We start from the raw sequence: 11206 nt of genomic DNA, 5'->3' as shown, positions 1-11206 counted from the left end.
CCTTATTACTTTTTTTTATCGGAAGGATTGGTGAATTACATTGGCTGTATTGAATCTCCCTTAGGATTCCTTGCTTCAGTAGGTCTTTTATTACTGGTGCGATGCCCTCCTCCCCTTCCTTTGAGATCTTGTATTGTGGCACTCTTGGGAGAACTGCCCCTGGCTTCAATTTTATTTGCACCGGTGGGTAGTTCAATACCCGCCCTACGTCATTGGCGCTTGTTGCCCAGACCTCCGGCGGCACACAATTGCGTAATTCTAGTGGTATTTGGAGGTCAGTGCTGGCAGGAGTGCATTTCATAAAGGCTTGTATCATTAAACCGTTTGCCTTGCTCTCTAAAAAGACCCCTGTTGGTGAGCAGTGTATGGTGCATTGTAATTTGCATAACAGATCTCTCCCCAGCAAATTCACGGGGCAAAACCTGCTAAGAATAAATTGGTGGTGCACTGTTATCGTGCCTACTACAAACTGTAGTGGCTCCGTAAGGTATTCTGTAATCGGTTGGCCAGTCATGCCTACTGCGGTTATCGTAGTCCTAGAAAGTGGAGCCTCGGGCGTTGTTAGTGCCTTCAGCATTGATCTTTGAGCCCCTGTGTCAATTAGAAATGGAACAACCCTGCCCAATACCTCTCCCTCTACATATGGTCCGGATTGATCTACTGCTATTGCTGGTGCTATTATCACGCAGTTTCCCACTTTCAGGCATCCCTAGAATGATGCTTGGGGTGGGGGTGGGGGCCAGTCATTCATTACTGGAGTCCATCCCTCCCCCCCTGCCCATTGCTGCTGAGTCTCATTTTCATGTGGTGTGTTGTCTCGGTACTCTGTGTGCCGAGTGTAGTTGGCGTGCTGGTGTCTGCCCTCTTGCCCGGTGTTCTGTTTGTACCTACTGTCCTCATTTCTTTTCTTTAATATTGGACAATCCGCTTTCCAATGGTTAGGGTCCTTGCAATAGAAACATGCTGTTCCTTGGGGTGGCAGGGAGGTTGATCTGCGGGGTAAGGAAGGTGTCCTACCGGTCTGCTGTCTTCCTACGCCTCGCCCCCCTCCTCTGCTCTTTTCTCTACCTCGGTTGTTGCTATAAAACCGTTCTTGTGCTACCATTAACCTCACTTTGTTTTTCTTTAACTTTTCTGTCTCCATTGCCTGCGCGCTAGCCTGAAAATCTGCGCAGTATTTAGCCGCCGATAGCACTTTTTCAATTTTCTCCTCCTGCCAGCAGACAAAAGAGGTTTGCAGGTGTGTCCTGATGGGTGGTGCAAGGCCTTGTACGAATGTAGTTACCAGGGCTGGCATTGCATCTCCCATAGGATCTTTCAATCCACTGTTCTGCCTATATACTTGCAGGAGGCGGTCAAAGTATGCATTCACGCTTTCATCTTTCTCCTGTTTGGTACTTGTAATTTTGCTCCAATCAACCCTATCTTCAGGTACCTTTTCCTTCAAGTGTTCCTCTACTTTTTTATATAACTCCTCTACTTCTTGGCCTGGCTTCCCTCCTTTCCCCCGCTTTGGTTCAGCATCTGGCCACTCAATCTTTCTTTTACAATCTTCCCAAAGATCTTTTGGGATTATTATGTTAAATAGCGTGTTGAGATCGCTCCACAGTAACCCTCCTAATGGTGTCATTCTGCTAAGTTCTTCATACCACCTCCTTGGTTCCTCTCTTAAACGGGGAAAGTCTCTGCTAAATGCGCTAATGTCTTGTCTTGACCATGGGACGTAAACATATGCTAAATCCTCTGGCGCGCTGCCAGGTGGTGGCGGTATCTCTCGTAGGGGCATGATAAGTGGTGGGACTTCTGTTGTGTTGGCTGTGGCTGTGGCGATGGAGTGGGCAAGAGAGTGGGCCACGTCAAGTACTGCACATGTGTGTATTAGCTGTTTCCACTGTTGTAATTTGTCTATGGCATATTTAAGCGTTTCCTGCAGCTTGGACTCCTCCCATGTTATTAAGTCTGAGTCTGTGAATCCGAACTTCCCAACTTCCCAGTCATATTTTTCTGGTAGTTGGGCACGACTACCTGCAGCTGTCTGGGTGTCGGCTTGCTTAGCATATACTAAGTGGGCCTGGGGTGCTTTGTTCATTAACTCTGCTCGTGCTAAGGACAGCGTTTTCTCTAAGTACCTCCTATGCTGTGTTTGTATAAAGGAGTCCACAGTTAGTGAGCCGTCCACAAGCCGCTGTAGTAGTGCTTGACAATTTAAAGAATCGCTTTTTAGCATAAATTTTGGTGAATTTGGGTTTGATGCTGAAGCTCCTCCAACCGTTCCTCCCACACTGCCTCTTCTTTTGTTCTCTGGAGCTGGCTCTGCTTCTGTCAAACACTGCTCTAGTGTGGAAATATCATGTTCTGTGTGATGGACATATGTAAATGCATCCCATATTAGCGAGTGCCACTGTTGTTTGCTGAATGAGTCATCCAGTGATTCATCCTCAAATAATTGCTGCCATGGTCTGTCTATTAGTTTAGTTATTTTAACCGCTTTTTTAATGCATTTATTTAGAACCCTGTGTTTCTTCTCGTTGTAATCTGAAGCGGCTCTAACCGCTATTTCTCTCATCAATTTCAGCGTAGCCAGGTCTTGGATAGACTCCAATTCTAGTTTTGCAACCTTATCTTTCAGCGCTCTGTGTACAAAGGTTATTGCTGCGTCTCGTTCCCCGGGAGTTAGCTCAGTGTGTTCTGGCTCAGGTACATGCAGCGGTGAATCACCACCCATGCATCCCAAGAGAATATCTTCTAATACTTGGTCATCTTCTCCTGCCCCACCTTCCACTTTCTCTTCTTTTTTAATTTGTACACATGGGAATGCGCCTATTGTATCTAATTGCTCTTTTCTCCATCTGCCCTCCAATTTTGCCTGTAATATTTGTTTTTTAATTTCCATAAGTTCGCTGTGGACCTTAGATTTGACTGCGCTTGTTGACCGCATATCGCTTAACACAGAGTCCCAATTATGGTACGCCTCCCATTCTAAACTTCTAATCTTCTTTCCTTTCATATTTAGCATCTGGCGCAAGTATGACAATTTTGCCATGTCATATGTGCCATTACATGGGAATTGGAGATCCGGGTTTTTAGATGTGAGATCGTGCCACTTGTGTGTGTACGTAATTGAGCTTAAGCCTCTTTTTATGGCCACATTATATGCAGGTGAGTTCTTGGGTGGGGCTGGCTGAGCCGTATCTAAATTCTTTTTACTGTTTCTGTTACCCATTGTTGTGTTGTTTTATAGACAGGATTGAGTGTGTTCTGTGTAGCAGCTAGTCCTAAACGCTGTACAAATAACTGTTCACGTATACCAGACAGGTGGGTTGCAGGGTGGACTTTAGCACAGTAACATGTGATACAATAGGTTGACAGAAATGCTTCATATATATTTCAGCCACACAGTATTTGCAAGATTGCAACAAGAAAGCCATACATCAATCGCCCCAACAGTTCATGTAGTGCCAATTCACCAAAGCTATTTCACAAGGAAGAAAGAAGCCAGATCCTGGTTGTATATTGGGCCTTGATGGCCTCTGAAATAAGTAAGATAGGAAAACAGACCCTGTCTATGCCACAGGGTGCTGACATTCAACAATAGAGCGATAGTGGTGAATTGCTTCGTGCAGTTCAGACAATCACATAAACATCTAAGACAATTTCTGAGGATCCTACGCGGCAGCGCTGTAGAAAAAACCTTCTGTGCAGAGAATGTGTGTGAGTCTGCTGTACTTAGTCCCAAAAGGAGTAAGGGGGATACTAGAAACCCTTTTTAGATTTGGAATTCTAGAGAGGTACCCTTCAATCGGTCTTTACAGCCAGTCCCCTATTAGAGGCCAGAGAGTATTATGGACGGGGTGCCTATTTGGCGAAGCTGGTTAATGGGTGTGTGATGTAAAGGTCTTTTATCAGATCTCTGTCAGGTAGCGTTGTAATACCCAGAATAGACGACTAAGCTGGCCGAGGAAGTCTAGAACCTGGTACAAAGTGAAAAACACCCCACGTACCTAACAGTATTTGGCCACTAAATAAGCCAAACACATCACAAGGACACAATAAAAGAATGCAATGAACCCTAAAATTATTGAAAACAGAAATACTGGTGTACCAAGCGTCACACCCCCCTCTTCGTGCCGAGAAATATCCCGAGGCACGAACCTAGAACCACTCTGGTGCCTAGCAGGACGTCTCCAGGGGGAGGGTGGAGGCTGAATCCAGGCAGGGCGACGGGCGTTAGCCAAAGAACCAGGAGCGCCTGGAGCGTTCCTCATAAATGCCCAAATAATAGGCCAGCGGCGCGCGGTCGATGGTGCAGGACCCAAGTCAGAGCTCATCAGAACAAATAAAATAAAATCACAATCAACAAATGCACAGTAGAAACAAAATCTAGCAGCCAACCTGGCCACCCGTATCGCGATACCTAACAGGCACAAACACTATGTGCCAAATTGGGGAGCAAAACTGCCACGCCCTAAAACGGCGAGCTACCTGCTACCACCCACAGGGGAGCAAAAACTGCCACAGCTCACAATGAGGGGCCAACTGCTACAACCCAATACCGGAGGGTTAAAGTCCCCTCCCAAGTGTACTCACCGGGCTTCGTCCAGTCTGTTAGAGCATACCGACGTCCGCTGCACCCACTGGGAATGGTCTGGCGAGGGTATCCCGCATCCCAGCGGCCGGTGACTCTCTGCGGCGGGGGGGGGGGGGTTTGCAGACCTTCGTCCTCAATGGCTGGCCCAGGGCCCACTGACGTGAAATCACCAAAGAGTTACTGCCGGCCAGGAATCCTGCAGAAGCTTGCCGTCACCAGCCAGCTAGGGAACGCAGGGGACCAAGGCCAGACCCTATAGGAGAGAAAAAAAATGTATGTGAGAAAAGGCAGCGGACTTCAGGTAGCAATGACAGAGGCAAACACACGCCCGTCACACAAAAACCCAGAAAGATCAACAGCACCGAGAGGCGGAGAAAAGGAGAGAGAGAGAAAGCTAGACGGGAGCTACCTCCTGGGTCGTGTGGTGGCAAAAACAAACGTAAACCATCAGAGCCAGGACCAGCAGAACGAAGAAAGTTATCAGAAAAGGGACCACGAAAGACATGGAGTCTGAACAAGCCTTGTAAATATCCCCAGGACACAGGCACACCTCGTCAGACATATAGAGTCAAGAAGAAAAAAATGTCAGGAGAGGTAAGTACCCAACACAAGCGTGCCGAGAGCAAACAGGGCAGGACACTACCAAAGACAACGGAGAGGCCACAAACAGGTCATCCACCGGATCCGGCCCCCTCCAGCTACCAACCAGGTCGGGGAGAGATAAACAAACAGAACGTTATCACCTCAAAACCCCTCCCTTAGAAGGGTGCCACAAGGGTCCGATCACCAGTGTCCGCTCCGTCGGTGTGGCCAGTCAGTTGTAATGGGCCCGCAGCATTATTCTCCACCAAATGTTGAAGCTCAGTATTTAACTGCAAAAGTAAAAAGATCAATGACAACAGTAAAATAAACAATTCGCTCTCAGCATGTTTAGGTTGGCAAGATTTATTGGGAACCCAATTAGAAATAATCACAATGCAATATACGTGCACACGGAGACCTCAGCAAAGCTCACTGAGTGCCCAATTGGTATGACAGTGCAGAGACATTTTATAGGTATAAGCCCCCACAGGATGGGCATCATAGCATACGTAATCTGGATCAGGCTATGACTTGCTGGACCAATCAGTGAAATGCACATGTGGTGTGATACCCTTTTAAGGCTCGAAGGGTGCCTATACCCTAATGTTACTGCCCACGTGACATCTACAAGAGCAGATTTGGGTTTTTCCCTAAAGGTGAAATCTGTGTCTCTGGTGTACGTGGACTTGGCACATAGGCCTGCAGGTCATGTCAACATGATTTACTGAAAATGTGGCGTGTTGCAATAGCGAGCTGGAAGCTGGCAAGTTTGTTTTCGGAAGCCTTGCGTTGCTTGCACGTTGCAGCTGACTGATATACAGATTGGAGCGTGCGACCATTTTGTGGATTTCAGCTTGTGTCTTTCATTAGTAGTTCAAAGAAGACTATCGGCCTGAAATCATATATATTTGGTATCATGGAAATGTCCGCTTCGTCAGTTCCCCGCGTCCCGACGGCTACGAAGGACTGCTGCCCTGACTATCGCCTTGTTTTGGACCAAGTGATCCTTGGTAGAGCGAAACGATAGACGAGTCTTCTAGCGACGTCACAGATCTTCGAATACTTCAGTTAAGTATAAGCAGAGCGTCTCCCAGTCCTTAGTTTGTCCTTAGTTTGTAGTATCCTTGAGATACGCTTTGATTTGGTACTTGCAAGCCCCAAAGCCGAAGGACTCGTGTATTCACGAGAAATATCGTAACAGATAATCCTTTGAAGTTTGAAGCTAGACTAGTGAGCAAAGATGCCTGGTTTTAGCAGACTTGGAAACTTGTTTTGTCTTGGTTGTAGTAAGGACTCCCGATTAGAGGATTCTTGTCCGGTTCCTCCGATTGGAACTCCAACATATGAGCTCTATGTAAAGCATGGCGTAGGTCCTATCACATATAATGAAGTATGGATAAAATACACCCGCAAGGATGGTGTTTTGATGTGGCCCCAATATGGTAGTTTTGACTCAGAAATTTTAGATAACCTAGAGGTCAAATTGTTCAAGAAGAAAGCCCGGCCGGCGATGTTTGACTCTTTCCGCTTATGGCGTAAAGAGGCCAAACAAAAGGAAATTAAATTAGAAAAGAAAAATAAGAGAGAAAGAGGTATTTCAGTAATGCAAGCCGCGATAAAATTTAAAGACAACGAAGAGGATCAAATAAGTGAGCAGTTGCACAGGCAACGTAAAATGGCAATAGATAAATGCTATCCTGTTTTACCATCTCTTCAGCGAGAAACAGTAAAAGAGCGTGAAAAAGATCCATTGATGGCACATTTGCTAAGTTCGCCACCACCCTATGCACAAAATACCACAGCACCTCCGCAACCTTTAGTTACACCTCTGGTAGCTGTTATGCCGGCTCCTTTACAGTACTCACCAGCCGCTCTTCAGCTGGCTTCTACTCCTCTGGTGCAGCCTCCTCAAGGCTCACCGATCACATCTACTTGTCCTACTGTTCCTCCTACAACTTCGCCTAGCGCACCTTCTATTTTCTCTGCTACTCGTTCTACGAATGCTTCTGTTTCTGCTTTGCGTGACTCTGTTCTGCCACCAGTTATTCCTCCACTTTCACCTTCCGTCTGGCATAAAATGGCCAGCATTGTTACTAACATTCCTTCACCACTTTTTCGGTCGCCTAGAACGACCCCTAATACGGGACAAAGACAGTTACGAAGCCAAATGCCTGATTATCAGGAGAGTGAATCATTGAATAAGTTAGCACGGAATTGGGCTATGGATACAGCGAGATATGATGTAGAATCCGTCATGAACGTCTTTCGTCAATGGGATGAACAGACGCAAAGATATGTTTTTGAGCAGATATGTGTTTTCCTGTGTGAGGACTTGGAAGATAATGGTCAAGAGAGCAACTCTCGAGAGTTGTGCAACGTACGATTTAAATTTGGGGAAGGCATGATCGTAGGTCCCGATGTCGAAAAAGCAGTTGAGATATTATTATCATATCGAAGTACGGGTGGTACTTCTGGGTCATCATCTGAATGTGGTACATCTAGTGGGAAAAGAGCGAGACAGTACCCCATGAGAGAGGTTCCTCCGGTTTGGAGGGAAGGTGATGCGAATGCAGTACCGCCAATTCTGCCTCATTTCCAGCGTGTATGGGTACATGTCCCCTGGAAAAGATCCGAAGTTTTAGCACTCAAGCAGTCACTACCTGACCCTCGTAAAAACCCGACTGGGTATTATAAGGAGTTATCGCAAACTGCAAGCTCATGTATAATGAATTTAGCAGATGTAGACATGTTGTTTGGGAACGTTGTTCCACATCCTTTATGGAGCAAAATCCGTCATACGGATCACGATCAGGAACTAGGTGACTCGTGGGCGAACATTACGACTACGGATGCTAAACAAGTTGGTGGTTTTAAACCTGAGCCGTAAATAGCTGAACTTCCCGGTAGGATTATAGCGTACATGAAAACAATGATGCCTGAAGTACGCGTAAACTGGGACAAGCTATTTGCATGTAAGCAAAAGAAAGATGAGAATGTGTCTGACTTTTTCACGAGATTTGAGGAAACTTTCACCGATCATAGTGGTCAAGATATGGCTACCGAGGGTGGCCAAAGATTGTTTGTAGACAAGTTCGTACATAATTTGCTTCCTGACCTATGTAATAAACTGAAAGATTCGGAGAGTGCTTGGGCTGTCTCTACGTCAGCGCAGATTTTAGCTACAGCCCAGTACTATGAAAATAGGCGCAAAGACGAGCTAGATAAGGCAGACAAAAAGACAAAACATTTAAAAACTAAAGTTCTTCTCCAGCAGGCCTATCCGCCTCGTATGGTTAGTCAGCCCAATTATCAACAACAACAGCAGTATTCGAGAAACGCGCAAGGAAACGAGTTTTCCCATCAGCGTCTTCCGTATGGCCCGAATCAATGTGCATATTGCAAGGAAGAGGGTCATTTCAAAGGTAATTGTCCGGCTCTTGCGCGACGCTTAAACGGCGTTTCAGGTGTAAGGGGAAGAGGTGTTCAACATGCCCCTAGAGGTAGGGGCCGTGGAAATTTCACCCAGAACACAGCTTCTTTTCCGCCTCAGAATTCGATGAACAGCTTTGACCAACAGAATAATGCATCGTCTAGGTCAGCTCAGTACTATGCTGACGACTATTACACCGAGCACGAAAATGAGGGTAATGATTGCTAGGACAGCCATGGACAAAGAGAGGGAGTCGTTTCAGTTCCAGTAGATCAGAATGGACCTTATGTCGAGGTGATTGCCTCAGGAGTATCAGAGCCATTTCTGCTGGATACTGGTGCTACGAAAAGTTCTATTATGCACTCAAAACTTCCTGGCGCACCTTTGTCTGGCGAAATGAATGTCTCAGTAGGTTTCTCTGGCGCCCCTGTTAGAAACCCGATCTCTAGTCCTATATCACTTTCTGTTGGCTCATGCGAATTAGAAGCACCCCTCATTCTTACAACAGGTTGCGGTGAAAATTTGTTAGGTTTGGATTTGCTAAAAAGGTTATATGCAACTTTATACTGTTCCCCCTTGGGAGTACAACTTACTTTAGGCAAGAAAGTCATTTCTCCAATGTATGTATCAAAAGAAAATATTGCAACTGAATTGTCGTGTCTTCCTGATGTACTCTGGGCTAATGGTTCTAATGATGTAGGTTGTTTGGAGATAGCACCGTATGTCATAACTTTGAAAGCCAACGTTAGGTTGCCACGTATTCCCCAATATAAAATATCTAGCGAATGTGAAAAGGCGTTATTAACGATTGTTTATGACCTGATTGATAAAGACGTCATCGAAGAAACCACAGGAAATGTTTGTAACAGTCCAGTTTTGCCCGTCTTAAAACGTACTGATCCTTCACAACCGCCTGTGTACAGGTTTGTGATTGACCTCAGAGAAGTGAACAGGGTAGTTATCCCACAGTTTCCAGTTGTCCCCGACATTACTGCTTTACTGACAATGGTTCCAGCTTCAGCAGCTTGGTTCTCGGTGATCGACCTGAAGAACGCTTTCTTCAGCATCCCGATTGCTGAGGAGAGTAGAGACCTTTTCGGCTTCAATTTAGGAGGACGAAGCTTCCGCTTCAAGTGCGCTCCTCAAGGCTACTGCAAAAGCCCATCAATATTCAGTCAGGCCCTGAAAACACAACTGGACACGATTATTCTACCAGATGGTTCAACTCTGATTCAGTATGTAGACGATCTGCTGATCGCTGCCGACACTGAAGAAATTTGCAAACAAGCCACGTTGTCATTATTGCGTCACTTATGTGACATGAAGCACAAAGTCTCTCTTTCCAAGCTACAATTTTGCCGACAAGAAGTAACCTACTTAGGTCACATCTTGTCGAAGGAGGGAAGGAGACTGACACCAGAAAAAATACAGGCAATTGCAGAGCTGAGTGCCCCAAGGACACAGAGAGAGGTTCGAGCCTTCTTGGGCATTACATCGTACTGTAGACAATGGATACCGAATTTCTCACTACTAGCTAAACCCTTGCTGGCACTACTATGTAAAGACACGCCCAATCCTATGCCCTGGTCTGAAGATTGTCAGACGAGTTTCCACGAGTTGCGTGATGCATTATGTTCGGCTCCTGTGTTGGGAAACCCCAACTACAGTAAGCCTTTTACATTATATGTCCATGAGAAGGAAGGTTGTGCATTATCAGTCTTAACACAACACTTTGGGGACAAACAGCGCCCATGCGCGTATTTTTCGGCAACTCTAGACCCTGTGGCTAAAGCCCTACCAAGTTGTCTGAGGGCTACCGCCGCAGCAGCTGTCTGCATTCGACAGTCTGCTGGATTAGTCATGAATAATACTCTGATCGTTATGGTTCCGCATGCAGTGGACATCTTGCTAAACAGGACGAAGACACAACATCTTACTAGCGCTCGACTATCCAGTTACGAACTTACACTGTTAGCAAGCCACATCCACATAAAGAGGTGTGATACACTCAACCCCGCTACGCTACTACCCATCACGACGGAAACAGACGAGATTGATAAACATGACTGCCGCTTTAGGACAGAAGAAGAGACAAAAGGGAGAGTAGACTTACAGGACACTCCCCTTCCTGAATGCAACGATACTTTATGGGTTGATGGTTCATGTTTCAAGTTGCCGAATGGTGATACGACTGCAGCATATGCCGTAACGACATTACACACCATTATAGAGACCGCGCGTATTTCCCACAATTCTGCACAAGCTGCAGAATTTATTGCACTTACCAGAGCATGTGTGTTAGCAAAAGGAAAGCGAGTGAATGTGTACACTGACAGCCAATACGCCTTTGGTGTGGCTCACAGTTTTGGGAGATTGTGGCGTGAACGTGGTTTCCTTACATCACATGGTGCAAAGATACAACACGGTCAGCTAGTTAATGAACTCCTCGAGTCATTAACCTTGCCGCTACAAGTTACAATTATGAAATGCAGTGCACACAAAAAGATTCAGGACGATGTTGGCCGCGGGAATGCATTTGCAGACGAGGTTGCGAAAGAGACTGCAAGGAACACAATGAGTCGGATGTATGTTGCGGGCCCCGCTAG

This window comes from Lissotriton helveticus (genome assembly GCF_964261635.1).
Source record: "Lissotriton helveticus chromosome 1_1 unlocalized genomic scaffold, aLisHel1.1 SUPER_1_unloc_32, whole genome shotgun sequence".
Classification (NCBI taxonomy): domain Eukaryota; kingdom Metazoa; phylum Chordata; class Amphibia; order Caudata; family Salamandridae; genus Lissotriton; species Lissotriton helveticus.
This window is presented reverse-complemented; position numbering follows the sequence as displayed.